Source organism: Carcharhinus amblyrhynchos, unplaced genomic scaffold (assembly GCF_965287045.1).
Source record: "Carcharhinus amblyrhynchos unplaced genomic scaffold, sCarAmb.v2.hapA chromosome_200, whole genome shotgun sequence".
In the NCBI taxonomy this organism is placed as follows: Eukaryota; Metazoa; Chordata; class Chondrichthyes; order Carcharhiniformes; family Carcharhinidae; genus Carcharhinus; species Carcharhinus amblyrhynchos.
The window spans coordinates 92618-110717 of NW_027649940.1; the positions used below are offsets into that span (position 1 = coordinate 92618).

Below are 18100 nucleotides of genomic sequence, written 5' to 3' on the forward strand. Positions count from 1 at the left end.
CATATCGGCTGCCGTCAGTGGTGGTGGAGGCGAACTCGCTGGGGTCTTTTAAAAGACTTCTGGATGAGTATATGGGGTTTTATGGGATTGGGGGTTAGAGATAGGTGTTGATGTGGTCGGTGCAACTTGTGGGCCGAAGGGCCTGTTTGTGCTGTAGTGTTCGATGTTCTATGGTCTATGTTCTAACACAGCTAAAGTGCCTCCCCATAGCCCCTGCCATGTACCTGACCTCCCTTGGAATTATATACACCGAAATGGAACACAGGAAAGATGGAACCAGCAACTCACCTTGCCTAAGCCTGCCCTTGCCTAAGCCCAGCAAGCCAAAGCTCTCACTCAGCACGCACTCACTCCGCTGCCCACGCCCGCTGTCTACTATTGCCTTTTTATACCCCCCACTCTCCCTTCCCGACTGCCCCCTCGCCTAACTTCTGCTACGGTAATAAATAACAAACAAAAACCCCGCGAACCGGAAATACAGAGAGGAACAGAACAGAGAGCGTGAACAGACCATGTGATCTCAGGTGTGGGGTGAGCTGTTGGGATCCTCCCAGATCGGGCAGTCAATATTTGGAGTGTTGTGTGAACAGATGGAATAAAGAGTTGTGACTGTGGAGTCGATATTGAAGAGAATTCTCAGCACCACAGAACAGAAACAATCGGTCTCGGTCCCAGGGCTGCACAACTCTACCAGGAGCTTGAATCCTCTATGTCCCCCTCTCACACTCTCCTCAAGGTGCTGTCTGTCTGTCCCAGTGTCCCCCTCTCACACTCTCCTCAAGGTGCTGTCTGTCTGTCTGTCCCAGTGTCCCCCTCTCACACTCTCCTCAAGGTGCTGTCTGTCTGTCTGTCCCAGTGTCCCCCTCTCACACTCTCCTCAACGTGCTGTCTGTCTGTCTGTCCCAGTGTCCCCCTCTCACACTCTCCTCAACGTGCTGTCTGTCTGTCCCAGTGTCCCCCTCTCACACTCTCCTCAAGGTGCTGTCTGTCTGTCCTAGTGTCCCCCTCTCACACTGTCCTCAAGGTGCTGTCTGTCTGTCCCAGTGTCCCCCTCTCACACTCTCCTCAAGGTGCTGTCTGTCTGTCTGTCCCAGTGTCCCCCTCTCACACTCTCCTCAAGGTGCTGTCTGTCTGTCCCAGTGTCCCTCTCTCACACTCTCCTCAAGGTGCTGTCTGTCTGTCCCGGTGTCCCAGTGTCCCCCTCTCACACTCTCCTCAAGGTGCTGTCTGTCTGTCCCAGTGTCCCCCTCTCACACTCTCCTCAAGGTGCTGTCTGTCTGTCCCAGTGTCCCCCTCTCACACTATCCTCAAGGTGCTGTCTGTCTGTCCCAGTGTCCCCCTCTCACACTCTCCTCAAGGTGCTGTCTGTCTGTCCCAGTGTCCCCCTCTCACACTCTCCTCAAGGTGCTGTCTGTCTGTCCCAGTGTCCCCCTCTCACACTCTCCTCAAGGTGCTGTCTGTCTGTCCCAGTGTCCCTCTCTCACACTCTCCTCAAGGTGCTGTCTGTCTGTCCCAGTGTCCCTCTCTCACACTCTCCTCAAGGTGCTGTCTTTCTGTCTGTCCCAGTGTCCCCCTCTCACACTCTCCTCAAGGTCCTGTCTGTCTGTCTGTCCCAGTGTCCCCCTCTCACACTCTCCTCAAGGTGCTGTCTGTCTGTCTGTCCCAGTGTCCCCCTCTCACACTCTCCTCAAGGTGCTGAGTGTCTGTCCCAGTGTCCCCCTCTCACACTCTCCTCAAGGTGCTGTCTGTCTGTCCCAGTGTCCCCCTCTCACACTCTCCTCCAGGTGCTGTCTGTCTGTCCCAGTGACCCCCTCTCACACTCTCCTCAAGGTGCTGTCTGTCTGTCTGTCCCAGTGTCCCCCTCTCACACTCTCCTCAAGGTGCTGTCTGTCTGTCCCAGTGTCCCCCTCTCACACTCTCCTCAAGGTGCTGTCTGTCTGTCTGTCCCAGTGTCCCCCTCTCACACTCTCCTCAAGGTGCTGTCTGTCTGTCCCAGTGTCCCCCTCTCACACTCTCCTCTAGGTGCTGTCTGTCTGTCTGTCCCAGTGTCCCCCTCTCACACTCTCCTCTAGGTGCTGTCTGTCTGTCCCAGTGTCCCCCTCTCACACTCTCCTCAAGGTGCTGTCTGTCTGTCCCAGTGTCCCCCTCTCACACTCTCCTCAAGGTGCTGTCTGTCTGTCCCAGTGTCCCTCTCTCACACTCTCCTCAAGGTGCTGTCTGTCTGTCCCAGTGTCCCCCTCTCACACTCTCCTCAAGGTGCTGTCTGTCTGTCCCAGTGTCCCCCTCACACTGTCCTCTAGGTGCTGTCTGTCTGTCCCAGTGTCCCCCTCTCACACTCTCCTCTAGGTGCTGTCTGTCTGTCCCAGTGTCCCTCTCTCACACTCTCCTCAAGGTGCTGTCTGTCTGTCTGTCCCAGTGTCCCCCTCTCACACTCTCCTCAAGGTGCTGTCTGTCTGTCCCAGTGTCCCCCTCTCACACTCTCCTCAAGGTGCTGTCTGTCTGTCCCAGTGCCCCCCTCTCACACTCACCTCAAGGTGCTGTCTGTCTGTCCCAGTGTCCCCCTCTCACACTCTCCTCTAGGTGCTGTCTGTCTGTCTGTCCCAGTGTCCCCCTCTCACACTCTCCTCAAGGTGCTGTCTGTCTGTCCTAGTGTCCCCCTCTCACACTCTCCTCAAGGTGCTGTCTGTCTGTCCCAGTGTCCCCCTCTCACACTCTCCTCAAGGTGCTGTCTGTCTGTCTGTCCCAGTGTCCCCCTCTCACACTCTCCTCAAGGTCCTGTCTGTCTGTCTGTCCCAGTGTCCCCCTCTCACACTCTCCTCAAGGTGCTGTCTGTCTGTCCCAGTGTCCCCCTCTCACACTCTCCTCAAGGTGCTGTCTGTCTGTCCCAGTGTCCCTCTCTCACACTCTCCTCAAGGTGCTGTCTGTCTGTCCCAGTGTCCCTCTCTCACACTCTCCTCAAGGTGCTGACTGTCTGTCTGTTCCACTGTCCCCCTCTCACACTTTCCAAAAGGTGCTGACTGTCTGTCCCTGTGTCCCAGTGTCCCCCTCTCACACTCTGTTTGGCAGAGGTGAAGCTAAGAATTGAAAGATGTGAATGATGTGACTGATGACTGAGGGGGCATGGATAGAAACTTTGGGGATTCTGTCGGTGGGTTCATTATAAACGTTGAAATCTGAATAAACTGAAACACCAGATGGAAAAGCCATATTTTCTCCATGCATTTTAGGTTAAGGAAAACGCTGTCATGCGTGTGCCCGGCTAGCTCAGTCAGTAGAGCATGAGACTCTTAATCTCAGGGTCATGGGTTCGAGCCCCACATTGGACTTTGACTCATTCCGAGATGAATTCCAGATCTCTGTTCCTCCAGAAGTGCCACGGCTCCAACTGAGTCCCTCTCTCCTTTCTACATTGTTCATCTCACATCTCTGCGAGATTGTGTCAGTGGAAACAACAATCATCTCCATTGTAATTCAATCACTCCCGCCTTCCATCTTATAGAACATAGAACATAGAACATTACAGCGCAGAACAGGCCCTTCGGCCCACGATGTTGCGCCGACCAGTTACAAAAACAATGACCCACTAGCCTATACCAATCCCTTTTCGTCCATAAACCTATCCAGAGATCTCTTAAACGCCCCCAAACTAGACGCATCTACAACTGCAGCAGGCAAGGCATTCCAATCCCTCACCACCCGCTGGGTAAAGAACCTTATATAAAACGATTATTAGTACTTCCCTCCTCTCTCTCACTATTTTCCTTGACTCTGTACTTGTTTGTAAACCATTAAATCATCAATTCCTTCCAGTTAGGGTCAAAGGTCAGCAACCTGTATCATTCCCTCTTTTCCCTCTCCACAGAAGCTGTTGAAACTGATGAATCTTCCAACATTTTCCGTTTTGAGGTGGGATTTGCAGCAACTAAAATTCCTTCTTTTGGATCACAGTGGATCACTTTTCTCTGACTGAACCATAACTGTCTCAATAGTTAAAGGGCTGAGGTTTTAAATAATAAGAGCCTCGAATATGTCACCCTGTCTGACATGAAAAGAAACAAAATGAAAATGATTAATTATTTCATAAAATGCTGCTAACACAATATAGATTTCATTGTCAGTATTTGTTGTCTATCGCTATTTCCCACTGAACTAACTATTTTGTTGGGCCATTTCAGAGGGCAGTTTAGACTGAATGACACTGTCTTACATTCTCTCTCCAGAGATGCCGTCATGCCTGGTGAGATTTTCCAGCATTTTAAGTTGTTCTTTTAAGTTTCAGCATCTGCTGTAATTTGCTGTTGGCTGAAGGAGTCATTCCTGTTCTATCAAAACATGAGTTTCTTTTTCCTCGACAAATCTTCCTTGAGAATTTGAAAAACATTGCAATGTATCGGTCAGATTAAGACTATTGTTTGTATCTTCCCTGGTGGTCTAGTGGTTAGGATTCGGCGCTCTCACCGCCGCGGCCCGGGTTCGATTCCCGGTCAGGGAATGTAGATTTTATCGCTGCCGATCAGCACAAGATTTAGCAGGGTCTGAAATTCCTTCCTGATAGAAAACAGGAGCGATCATTGTGTCAGTTTGAACTACCTGGAGAAACAAAATAAACCCATTGGCCCAATCCCGGCAATTAATATTTACATTCCCCTTGCTGTTTCCTCCTGTCAAAATGAATAATAATACATTCTACTCCACTACGTTTCACTGCAGCTCACCACACTCAAAGATCATTCGTAGCCTCTGCCTCTTCTATAGCTTCTTGTGGGAAATCTGCTGAACAACATGATCTTTTCACAGTTCTGCTGTGATATCTGAGATTTGTATCTCATTGATCATCATTACTGTCTCCATTGCTTCATCCCAGGTCACCGTCACTACAGATATAGTCACACAGTCATTCTATCACCTGCAGTAAATTATATTCCCTTCCTTTGCTTTCAAATACATTCACCTCCAGAAACTGATTACATGCTGAGTATAATGTTCTGTTTAGCTGACAGTTTATCATCAATCCCGTTCCAGAATGGAGTAGCACCGTGTCAAAGTGGGTGGGAGTTGGTGACTCCACCAGTTCTGAAACCTCACTGAACCCCCGCCTATTTAGCCCCGGCCCCTCACCCTCCATCGCTCCAACTCTTTGATAAATATTCAAACTAACGATGGCGAATTGAAGACGTGGAATCGAGATTAATAAATGGTGTTGGTTTGCGGCCGGGGCGCGGGGGGTGGGGGTGGGGGTGGGGGGTTGTGGTTTGTGGGGGAGGGGATGGAGGTGGGGGGTTGGGGGTGTGGAGGGAGGGGGGTGTGGAGGGCATGGGAAATTGTGATGGATACTGAGATGATAATGTCCATGAAATACTAGCCCCAAACTCCCATTGAGTTACATTCAGAGTCAGATTGCAGCTCGGAACAGAAAATTGGATTGTCTGCGATGACATTTAATGAAATCCTGTGTCAGCATCCGACAGTGAGATTGGTGTAATGAGCTAATAACTCAAATCAGTGCACAGTTAGTCATTTTGAGGCGCTCATGCAATTTGTAGTGTGTGTTATAGATCAGAGTGAGTTAGGGCTCGAATTGTGCTGAAGCCAAAAATTATAACAAGCAACTACATTTTAAATATACACAGAACATAACATAGAGGCAGGGTTCGGCTGGATTTCTAAACGGACTAAGGAAAAAAAAATGAGCACCGAAGCATGGAAAATCCAGCGAAAAAGAGACGTGTCCAATTATAATGAAATATTATTTGATAATGTCTGGATGAGAAAATAGACACATCTTTAAATCACTAAAAGGTAAGGTTATACAATAATTAGCTGGTAATCGACATGTTCACTAGCCGGAAGGTAAATATGAATGCACGTATTAAACTCGCTATCCTTGGCCAGATTTCCCTGTGAATGTTACTGATAGGGATATTAATGTCATTGCTTTACTAATTGTCCCCTTTCCATGGAAACAGGGACATAATTTTTCCTCAAATATCTCCTCAAACCTTGTGATTAAAGTGATACAACACCACCATCTGCTGGCGGAGCACAGAGACTGCAGGCGCTGTTGCTTGTGAGTCTGCGAACCGGTTACTGAAATATGAATATTGAACGATATTGTCCGAGATTGGAGTTTGTAGAAGGATCTCGGCTGGCGTATTCGCCCTTTTTATAACCAGACACCGCAGATAAACCGTGTTCTTCATTTCCCATTGGGAGATAATGTCTGGAGATAGAAGTTGGGATTATTTGAAACTTCAAATTGCACATTCGATACAGTTATCAGACGGTAATCACATTCAGAATCTTAGTGGGTAAACATTGCTGCACTCTGCAATTCGTTTCTCGGACATTTTCACGGTTTAGTCTTAAAAAAGGCACAACGAATCAGACATTTACAGGGATGGACACACACACACACACACACACAATCACACGCGCAGATCTTGGGGGTCATGCATATACAGGCACACACAGGTTCTGAAGCACTCAAAGATAGAGGGGCACACACAGATACAGGAGTACACACACACACATACAGGTATTGGGCCCTACAGAGATACGGGGGGCGGGGGCATACACAGATTCAGGGACACATATAGGTGCAGGGGCACATATGGATGCAGATACATCAAGATTCAGGCGCAGACATATAGAGATACTGGTAACTCCAAAGATACAAGGGTGGACACAAAATCAGGGGCATACGAACAGTGAAACTGGGGCATACGTAGATACAAGGGCACATACAGAATCAGAGGCATATACAATCTCTCAGCTTGTGCACTGCCAAACTCTCTCTCGTAGTTCCAGACTTTCCAATGAGTTCACTTCTCATTATTCCAAACCTCAGAGAGAACAGCATCATCGTATTAAATCCCCTCTTCAAGGACAACTGTGCCAATGAAACTTGGTCACACAGACAGCGAGAGCTTAGAGGGAAATAAGAGCAAACCAGGGAAATGAGATATAGGCACAGAGAGACTGAGTGAAAAAGACCGAGGTCGACAAAGAGAAGCAAGGACAGACAGATATAGACAGAAAATGGAGTAGCAATCCATATCACATGAATGAATAATAATATACATGCAACAAGGGACCGGAATCCACAAGCACCATGTCCTCTGGAATCGTTGATTTGGGATGAAGCGAACGTCCATGAGCACATTCAACTTTTGAAAGCATCTTGAATGAGTTGGGTTGTTGGAATCGCTGTATTATCAGTTTCTCAAACCCAACCGGGAGTGAACTCATCCTGCCGAGTGCACGGTAAAGAAATGAACAAGACTTGGCCATGAATAACAATGGGGCTCATCTGAACCCGGGGCCTCTCGCACCCGAAGCGAGAATCATACCACTAGACCAACGAGCCACTGATACAAATATAGTGCAAATGCAGGTACTGATATTGTCATCTTAATCTGATCAGACAGCTGCAGTGAAATTTGGAAGCGCTGGAAAAAAATACTGAGGAAGCCAGGCAGCAAGTGTGCACAGGGAAAGGATTCACTTCTTACACCTCCATAACCTTTCATTTAAATGGTTAAATGTTGGAAAGGTAGGAAGTTTTAAACACGTGAAATCGAGGAGCGAGGCAACATAACAACAGAGACGGGATCTGATAGCGAGCATTTCAGGAGAGATAAAAGCGAGTCCTGTGGGTCCCATGGCCTGAGCGTGAGGAAAGCAGCATATCACACAATGTTTATACCATAGAATGAGACCATTCACAAGGTCATTGAAACAGTCCCGTATGGTGTGGATAATAGGGAACCGCTGGGTGAACTGCAGAGTGATTAAACAGGAGCCACAGTGATGAGGCAATCTGTAATTGCAAATTAAAGCAAGGTTCCGCCGAGATTTGAACTCAGATCGCTGGATTCAAAGTCCAGAGTGCTCACCATTACACCACGGAACCTAAATACTCGGTACAAAGTTGAAAATCGTCAATAAATATTTGTACCATGTCAACAGCAGGGAAAAATTTCAGCCCCGTTGCACAATCCATGTTTATAAATCCGTTGCTGGTTCCTCCTGTAAAAATAAGTAGGTTACCTTCCACTGCATTAAATTTCACTGTAAATGACAACATTCAAATCGTAATGTTTGTATCGAACTGACATAAACCTTACTGCAGTAAATCTACTGAACAACATCAGCTTGTCAGAGCTCTGCTTTCATCACAGTCCTTGTGAGACTTGCCAGAATTTTCCATTTACGTTTCCGATTCCAGCATCCGCAGTAATTTGCTTTTATTACTGAGTATAATTGATTGAGATTATTCGAAGGAATATGAGAATGATGAAATAATAAATGGGTAGAAATCATTGCTCCCTTAGATATTTGCCAGACGAGCCCTTTTAAGTTTTGCTGTTGGGGATAAGTTGTAGAATCAGATTGAAAGTAACGGTTATCTTCCTGAATTCAGTGACATGGGCTCTCAGTCTAACCATCGGAACCTGCAGTAACACAGCCTAGTTGAACATTGCAGACAGGCAGATTTGCGTTTCTCTAGTTTGAGCTGTTTCTGTAGTGTAGTGGTTATCACATTCGCCTCACACGCGAAAAGTCCCCGGTTCGAAAACCAGGCAGAAACATTCATTAAACTTTCTCATGTCGGGTAAGGAAAAAGTCGCGAGGTTTGAGTTTGTTGCTCAACATTGTCTGAATTTGGATGTTAAAAACATGTTATCATTTCTCTGACTTCACCCTCAAATACTTCCGGTGAAATAAGCAAAGTTTTTTTTGACGCACTGACAGAAAAGTTCGCTTTTGATGCCGAGCAGATTTTCACGTCTGGTTCAGTCGCCATCAGAATTTAATGGGTTTCTAGGTGCAGACTAATATGGTTAATCACCATCTGAAATACCTGATAGTAGTGTGTGCTCAAACAGACACATACGACTGATACTGTAAGTGAACTTTTTGGAAATGGCGCACATTTCACAGAAGAATCTGTTTTAAAATCGTTTTTCATCTCTAAGAAACAGGAAAAACCACTCAGACAGATGAAGGAATCGAGACTCAGTGCGGATGTACCGGATATTCCTGTAACGGGCCGGAATTTATGCGCCTGAATGTTTCACGCCTATAATAAAAAAGGCTCAAGGGTCACTAACAGATAATTCTTGATTCTCCTCCATTTAAATGCATTTGACTTTGTTTAAAAGCTGACGATAGTCAATCCCAAAATTGTGATCTGTATTACCCGGTGATTCGATTGGTTCTGTTGATCAGTTATATTTTCAATTCACTGATGTTCAATTTCAGAAATATCCAATTCATAATGAAGCCATATGTGTTAAATAATGCATTGATACTAAATATTGAAACGAATACTGAGTACAAGTGTGCAATGAGCTTTGATAAATTGTCATCTGGAGTCGAAACGTCCGCCCTTTTCACTCCTTACAGGTGCTGTCAGACATTGGGAGATTTTGGAGCATTTCCTCTTTTCCCATCCGGAGTAATTTGTTTTCATCACTCAGGACATTTGGTTGAGATTATTCGAAGAAAGATGAAAATGATGCACTAACGAATGGGCAGAGATCATTGCTGTCTTAGGTATTTGTGAGACGGAAGCAGTTAGTGTACCTGACAGCTGAAATAGCTCAGTTGGGAGAGCGTTAGACTGAAGATCTAAATGCCCCTGGTTCAATCCCGGGTTTCAGCAGGATTCTCTTGCTGGTTTTCTGTGCTAATTGGCCTCGCACTGTCTTCAAACATCAATTCATGCAAACTGCAACGGACCAAATACCCGTCGCAATTTCCACTCTGCCAGATGTTGTTATATTTCCTCCTTGTTGGATTTTATTTAAAAACAAAACTTCCTCTATTTTCAAACATTCCCAATGTTAATGAAAGGTGATGGAGGTGCAGGTTTATCGTTGTTTCCTTATGCACACGTGCCATGCAACTGCCTGAGTTTTTCCAGCCTCATCACATTTCAGTGCAGATGTCAGGTCCGCTTTTACACGGCAGTGAAAATACATTTAGTTGACATGCTGTTTGAGCGATGGCTTGATGGATTCGGGATGAGATTCTCCCTTTGGACATAAAAGTCTGCACACTTGCGAAAGACCCTGGGTTCAAATTGCGGACAAGCCCTTGTTCAGAAATGGACAAGTTACGGATTTTGTTTATTTCCCATGACTTACTGGAATTGGTTCTCATGGGATATGGTTTGAGAACCCGAGCAGGGACTGCAAGGCTTCTGTTAACACAACACACTCACAGAGAATCTAGACATTTTCAAAAAGTGACAATGTTTCCGAACATTCACTAAATCCTTATTCGCCCATTCAGAGCACCCCATGCTTGTGGATTCAGACAGCTGTTGTGTGTATATTGGGTTGTGGGTGTCTGCCTCACTCTCTGTCCCTCTCAGTCGCTGGAAACCTGTCTCAGACTCTTTCACTCTTTCAGTCTGTCTCTTCGTGCAGCGATCACGGTTCCCCCTTTTGCTCTTTGCTCCCTCTGTTCTCTCGCTGTCTATGTTTAACCAAGATTCAGTGCATTTAATCCTGCAATGAGGCAGTTGTCCTGTGAGGTGAGATGCAGTGGGAGTGGGATGAGACTGTTTTCTCTCTATTTCATCCGAGGGGATACACCCTCCGGGCTCCAGACAATCCACAATGATATATTATAGAACAACAATTAATTTCAATGCAATAATATAAAAAGCGATTCTATTACACTGGGGATAAAGATGATCGATGATCTGCAGCCTTCCAGGGCATCACTTCCCAGGTTATTTTCCCTGCTGGGAGGAGAGGGGCTGGGGACAATCCTGTGCCGGTGATTAACTATGAGGGTTACACCTTACAGATTTTCGGCCGGGTTGGAGTGGGCGGGGGTAGAGGGGGAGGCGGTGTGTGTGGAAAGCCACCCCTGAGCTACTCCGTCCAGTGGCCCACCTCAACTGCCTGATTAAAGTCATTGCAACTCATAAACTCTCAACTGGACTTTAACTCTTAACTGAACATTAGCCCTTTAACTAAAAGCAGTTCAGATGGAGGTGATGGCCGAGTGCTGTTATCACTAGAATATTATTCCAGAAACTCAGCTCATGTTCTGGGAGCCCCAGGTTCGAATCCCGCCTCAGCAAATGGTGGAATTTGAATTCATCAAAAATAGAAACAGGAATCTGCTTATGACCATGAAACCATTGTCAGGGACAAGGGGAAAAAAAAACTGGTTCACTCATGTCCTTTAGGGAAAGGAAATCTGCTGTCCTTGCTCAATCTGGCCTACACTGGGCTCCAGAGCCACAGCAGTGTATTTGACTTTCAACTGTGCTCCATATGCAACTCGGGATGGGCAAGAAATGCTGGCCAGCCGGTGTCTCAAGATTTGGGTTTTTTTAAAAAAGAAGGAATGTGCACGATCCCATTAATCCGCTTGGAAGGCTATTCCTGAAACAGGGTAAAAAAACAGTGTGGGTGGATGCTCAAAGATGTGGCTTTGTCTCCCTGAACTGACAATCTTGTCAACTACATTAGAACAGTACAGTACAGGAACAGACCCTTCAGCACACGATGTTGTGCTGAACATGACGCCAAATTAATCTATTCCCTGCCCTTGCTCCATATCCCTCTGGTCCATGTCTATTCATATGCTGATCTAAAAGCCCTTTAAACGTCCCTATCACATCTGCCTCCACCACCACTCCTGGCAGTGCGTTCCAGACACCTACCACTCTCTTTGTAAAAAAAAACACCACCCTTCATACCTCCTTTGAAATCTTCCGTTTAAGTGTGTTTGTGTCCCCTCATGTTGTACACTTCAACTCTGGGAAAAATACTCTGACTGTCAATCCTTTCTATGCCTCTCATCATTTTACAGACTCCTAGTAGGTATCCCGTCAGCCTCCGTCACTCCAGAGGTAGCAACCCAAGTTTGTCCATGCATGTTTGTCCTGGATGTAAGTTGGGCAGCATTGTCGGTGCAGGCTTGGATGGCCAAAGCACCTGTTCATGTGCTTTAATTTACATTGTTCTTTGTTCACAGAAATGTCTTCAATGATCTCTGCGGTTTTATCCCAATTCCACAAAGGCTAAAAACTGCGATTTGTAAATCACCAGTTTTCTAAATTAACAACTTATTTCTATTTCTGCACTATTGTGTAAGAGTAATTCTGAACTCAATGAAGACTTTTTTTAATATAAATAGCTAATGCGTCAGAAAAAAAGTCACAATGTATTTGTGTCATTAGCTAGCGTGGTATTTCTGAGTCCAGTGATGATGTATTCAGGGAATTGCATGGAATTGTATTTAATGTGATTTGTAAACTAGATTGGATGACCGGATTCCAGTAACCATGAGCTCCAGTGATTTGTGGAGTATAATTGCAGGGAGTGTCCTTTCCAATACCGAGTGAAATATCTGACCATAATGGTTACGCATAGCTGGGGTTATGTGTTCATAAAATATTGAACAGACTGCGTGTATTAATCCATGAAATTAAAAAGGAGTTTGTTTTCTGTTTTGTTCCTTCTTGGTGAGGGATTTTTTTTTGGATCCATGGAGTTGTTTAAGTGTTTTTAGCATTGTGAGACAGAATGCATTTTTGCTGGTATTTTTGAAGAAATTCACTAATTATGATGAAAGGAGAAATGTTTGCATACTGTTCTGAATTATAAATAACTGTTCTATCACAATCACAGAAGAGCTAATTCTGGCCATTCAGAACATTTCGGTAGAAATAACAGCAAAATGGACTATTATTTAATTGAGAAAATAATGCAGCACGCTGCTCTGCAGAGGAACCTGGGCGTCCTTGTGCATGAATCACAAAAAGCAGACAATTAATAAGGCAAATGTAATGTTGTCCTTTATTGCTAACAGGATGGATCTTTTTTCAAAGACATTATTTTGCAGCTGTATAAGGTGCTTATGAGGCCACAACGAGAGTAGCCTTTGATAAAAGACATACTGGCACTGGAGGGGGTGCAGAGGAGATTCACTAGTTTGAATCTGAAGTTGAGAGAGTTAGCTGATGAACAGAGACTGAGTGGACTGGGGCTACACTCATTAGAATTCAGAAGAATGAAGAGAGATCTTACAGAAACATATGAGGTTTTGAAGGAAAAAAAGTTAAAATAGAAGCAGGGAAGTTGTTTCCAATTGCAGGCAAATCTAAAACTAGGGACCATCGCTTCAAAGTAAGGGAGGGAAGATTTAGGACTGATTTGAGGAGGAACTTCTTCACAAAAAGAGTTGTGAATCTGTAGAATTCCCTGCCCAGCAAAGCAGCTGAGGCAACCTCAATGAATAGTTTTAAGACAAGTACATACACATTTTAAAACAATAAATGAAATAAAGGTTATGGTGCGTGGGCAGGTGATGGAGCTGAGTCCATGAAAAGATCAGCTATGATCTTTAGAAGGCAGAGCAGGCTCGAGGGGCTAAATGGCCCACTACACCTCCAATTCTAATCCTCCTATCTTCTTTACATCTGATAACACGTTTGCCCAATGTCAATGCAGTTTTGATTTCACTTTCATTCCTCTGAAAAAGACATACAGCGCTTTATATTTATTGTTGTCGGCCGTGTTATTTTGTTTGTGTGGTTTTAACTGCTGTGTGAATTTGTAGAGCTGAATTTATAATCCCCATTCAGATTCATATTTCAGTGGAATATTCCAAATATATTTCTTCCGTCAAAATGCAGCATCTGATACTTGGTGATACCTAAATGAACTTACACTTGATTTGTCAACTGTAAACATTTGTTCATTGTGGCTGTTGGGTGCAGACACATTTCTCTTTATTCTCTCAACTCTAAATTTGGAAGTTTTCATTTTACAACCTGATTTCATTTTGCATATGGACATGATCAAGGGCAGAGATTGTGGTAGCGATGCTTGTGGAAAACCATTTCCCATATTCGGCATATCTGATCAAATTCCCTTTTCATCCCTACTTCCTGTGTTTTTTTATTAACAAGCGTAATATTCATTATGCTGTTTGTCAGCTCAATGCTTGGAACTGAGATGAGAATGGGAATATTATATTTCAGATTATACAGGTCTTTGGGAAAAAAAACAAACTTCTTGATATCATTTTTGCAAAACTGATCTACAATTACTGATTATGATTTATAGAATTTGATAACCACACAGGTACTTTTGAAATGTCTGCTGACTGTTGTCCATCATAGTACTATAGAACCGTAGAAAATTACAGCTCAGAAACAGGCCTTTTGGCCCTTCTTGTCTGTGCCGAACCATTTTTTGCCTAGTCCCACTGACCTGCACCTGGACCATATCCCTCCACACCCCTCTCATCCATCAACCTGTCCAAGTTTTTCTTAAATGTGAACAGTGACAAGTGTGAGGTATTGCACTTTGGAAGGACAAACCAGGACAAATCCAGCAGCTCATTCCACACTCCCAACCATTCTCTGCGCGAAGAACACCCCCCCAATATTCCCTTAAAACTTTTTCTCCTTTCACCCTTAACCCATGCCCTCTGTTTTTTTTTCTTCCCTAGCCTCAGTGGAAAAAAGCCTGCTTGCATTCATTGTATCTATATCCATCAAAATCTTATCCAACTCTATCAAATCCTCCCTCATTCTTCTACAATCCAGGGAATAAAGTCTGAACCTATTCAATCTCTCTCTGTAACTCAGCTTCCCAAGTCCCGGCAACATCCATGTGAAGCATCTCTCACTCCTACATCCTTCCTGTAACTAGGTGACCAAAACTGTACACAATATTCTAAATCCAGCCTCACCAATGCCTTATATAACCTTACCATAACACTTCAACTTTTACACTTGATACTCCAATTTATAAAGGCCAATGTACCAAAAACACTCTTTATGACCCTATCCACCTGTGATGTCACTCTTAGGGAATTCTGTACCTGTATTCCCAGATCCCTCTGTTCAACTGCACTCTCCAGAGTCCTACCATTTACCCTGTACGTTCTACTTTGGTTTGTCCTTCCAAAGTGCAATACCTCACACTTGTCTGCGGGAAATTCCATTTGCCATTTTTCAGCCCATTTTTCTAGTTGGTCCAAATCCTTCTGCAAGCTGTGAAAACCTTCCTCAGTGTCCGCAACACCTCCAATCTTTGTATCATCAGCAAATTTGCTGATCCAATTTACCACATTATCATCCAGATCATTGATATAGATGACAAACAACAATGGACCCAACACCGATCCCTGTGGCACTCCACTCGTCACAGGCCTCCACTCAGAGAAGCAATCCTGCACAACCACTCTCTGGCTTCTTCCATTGAGCCAGTGTCTAATCCAATTTACTACCTCCCCATCTACACCTAGTGACTGAACCTTCCTAACTAACCTCCCATGAGGGACCTTGTCAAAGGCCTTGCTGAAATCCAGGTAGACAACATCCACCACCTTCCCTTCATCCACTTTCCTGGTAACCTCCTCGAAAATCTCCAATAGATTGGTCAAACATGACCTACCATGCAGAAAGCCATGTTGACTCTCCCTAATAAAAGAATAAAGAACAAAGAACAAAATCAGCCTGGGAAACAGGGCCTTCAGCCCAATGAGCCCGCGCCGCCATCTCAACACCACCAGTCCCCCTCTCCACCCATGACCACTATCTAATGATTTATGGCCATGCAGATTAAGGGAATCTGATTTAGGGACAATTTATTCCTGCCAATCAGCCTAACAGCACATCTTTGGGGTGTGGGAGGAAACCGGAGCACCCGGAGAAAACCCAAGCAAGCACGGGGAGAATGCGCAAACTCCCACAGACACCGGCCCAAATCCATGTGTCTGCACAGCAATCAGTGATAGTCACTGAGCTGTCGTCTTGCCCAGTATCTGGTCCAGTTTAGGCACACACTAACGACATGAAGCACTAGGCCAATCTCAAACAACCAAGAGCAGCCCCAGTACGACCCATCGTGTGTATGCCCCTCGTTGGACACGAGGCGGACTGACTTAAAACCTGTGAATGAAAAGAGAAAAACATTATTATCATACTATACCCATTTACATTACCAGGGACACCCCAATGCTAATGACCCTTATTTAAAAAGTTCTCCTATATCCACCCATCTCCAACTCAGTCATGTGCCTGTCTAAGTTACTCTTAAAGGACTCTAGCGTGTTTGCCTCCACCACCTTACTTGGCAGAGCATTCCATACCCCCACTACCCTCTGTGTGAAAAACCTCCCTCTAATATCTGTGTTGTACCGCTCCCCCATCACCTTAAGTCCATGGCCACTTGTCCTACGTGTCTCTATCATAGGAAATAGCTTACCTCTGTTTACTCTATCTATACCCTTCATAATCTTATATACCTCTATTAGATCCCCCCTCAGTCTGCGTCTTTCAAGGGAAAGGAGCCCCAATTTCTTCAATCTTTCCTCATACCCCAGTCCTTCCATACCAGGCAACATCCTGGTAAACCTCCTCTGCACTCTCTCCAGAGTCTCCACGTCCTTCCGGTAGTAAGGCGACCAGAACTGGACGCAGTGCTCCAAATGCGGCCTAACCAACGTTCTGTACAACTGCAGCATTAGACTCCAGCTCTTATATTCTATACCCCTTCCTATAAAGGCTAACATCCCATAGGCTTTCTTCACCACCTTCTCCACCTGTACTGCCACCTTCAAAGCCTTGTGCACTTGCACCCCCAGGTCTCACTGCGTTTCTATACTCCTTACGGGCTTACCCTTTATCATATAATTCCCCCCTACATTATTCCGGCCAAAATGCATCACCTCACATTTATCCGGATTAAACTCCATTTGCCATGTATCTGCCCAATATACCAGCCTATCAATATCCCGCTGTATTCCCAGACACTGCTCCTCACTGCCCGCCAATCCAGCCATCTTGGTGTCATCAGCAAATTTGCTGATCACACCACTTACTCCCTCTTCCAAGTCATTTATATACACTACAAAGAGAAGAGGTCCCAGTACTGAGCCCTGCGACACACCACTAGTGACAGACCTCCAGCTAGAAAAAGACCCCTCCACTACTACTCTCTGACTCCTCTTTGCAAGCCAGTATGTCCCTGTCAGGCATGGAGGATTTGGTAGATCTAGGGAACCGTGGTGCACTAAAAGAGTTGAGTCGATGGTTAAAAAGAAAAAGGAGGCTTATGTTCGGATGAGATTGGAGGGCTCAGGTAGTGCACTAGAAAGCTTTAGATTGGCTAGGAGGGAGTTGAAGAGTGAATTGAGAAGGGCTAAAAGAGGACATGAGAAGACTTTGGCTGATAGGATTAAGGAGAATCCTAAGGCGTTCTATAAGTATGTCAAGAACAGAAGGTTGGTCAGGGCAAGATTAGGGCCAGTTACAGACAACAGGGGGAAGTTGTGTGTGGAACCGGAGGAGATTGGAGAAGTATTGAACCAATATTTCTCTTCAGTGTTCACGCAGGGGGACATGAATATAGCTGAGGAGGACACTGGGTTGCAGGGGTGTAAAATAGACAGTATTACGGTTGATAAGGGGGATGTGCTGGAAATTCTTGAGGGGCTGAAAATAGATAAGTCCCCTGGTCCGGATGGGATTTACCCTAGGATTCTCTGGGAGGCTAGAGAGGTGATTGCAGAGCCTCTGGCTCTGATCTTCAGGTCGTCATTGGTCTCTGGTGTAGTCCCGGAGGATTGGAGGATAGCGAATGTTGTCCCATTGTTTAAGAAGGGGAACAGAGACTTTGCCGGGAATTATAGACCGGTGAGTCTTACTTCTGTTGTGGGCAAGGTTTTAGAAAACATTATTAGGGATAGGATTTATAGTTATTTGGAGTGTAATGAATTGATTAGAAATAGTCAGCATGGTTTTGTAGCGGGTAGGTCGTGCCTTACTAACCTTATTGAGTTTTTTGAGAAGGTGACCAAAGAGGTGGATGGGGGCAAGGCAGTTGATGTGGTATATATGGATTTTAGTAAGGCATTCGATAAGGTTCACCATGGTAGGCTTCTGCAGAAAATGCAGATGTATGGGATTGTGGGTAATCTAGGAAGTTGGATCAGGAATTGGCTATCAGATAGGAGACAGAGGGTGGTGGTTGATGGTAATTATTCATCATGGAGTTCAGTTACGAGTGGTGTGCCTCAGGGATCTGTTTTGGGGCCACTGTTGTTTGTAATTTTT

General features: G+C 45.2%; 5 non-coding genes across 5 annotated transcripts; 4 read left to right on the forward strand and 1 right to left on the reverse strand.

The window, feature by feature from the left end:
- Positions 1–3253: 3253 nt before the first annotated feature.
- trnak-cuu (transfer RNA lysine (anticodon CUU)) lies at positions 3254–3326 on the forward strand. The gene has a single exon. It is a non-coding gene; the product is annotated as a tRNA-Lys (tRNA).
- Positions 3327–4420: 1094 nt separating this feature from the next.
- Positions 4421–4492, forward strand: trnae-cuc (transfer RNA glutamic acid (anticodon CUC)). Its single transcript has one exon. It is a non-coding gene; the product is annotated as a tRNA-Glu (tRNA).
- Positions 4493–7840: 3348 nt separating this feature from the next.
- trnaq-uug (transfer RNA glutamine (anticodon UUG)) lies at positions 7841–7912 on the reverse strand. Its single transcript has one exon. It is a non-coding gene; the product is annotated as a tRNA-Gln (tRNA).
- A 605-nt stretch (positions 7913–8517) lies between these two features.
- trnav-cac (transfer RNA valine (anticodon CAC)) lies at positions 8518–8591 on the forward strand. The gene has a single exon. It is a non-coding gene; the product is annotated as a tRNA-Val (tRNA).
- A 1003-nt stretch (positions 8592–9594) lies between these two features.
- Positions 9595–9667, forward strand: trnaf-gaa (transfer RNA phenylalanine (anticodon GAA)). The gene has a single exon. It is a non-coding gene; the product is annotated as a tRNA-Phe (tRNA).
- The last annotated feature ends 8433 nt before the right edge of the window (positions 9668–18100 follow it).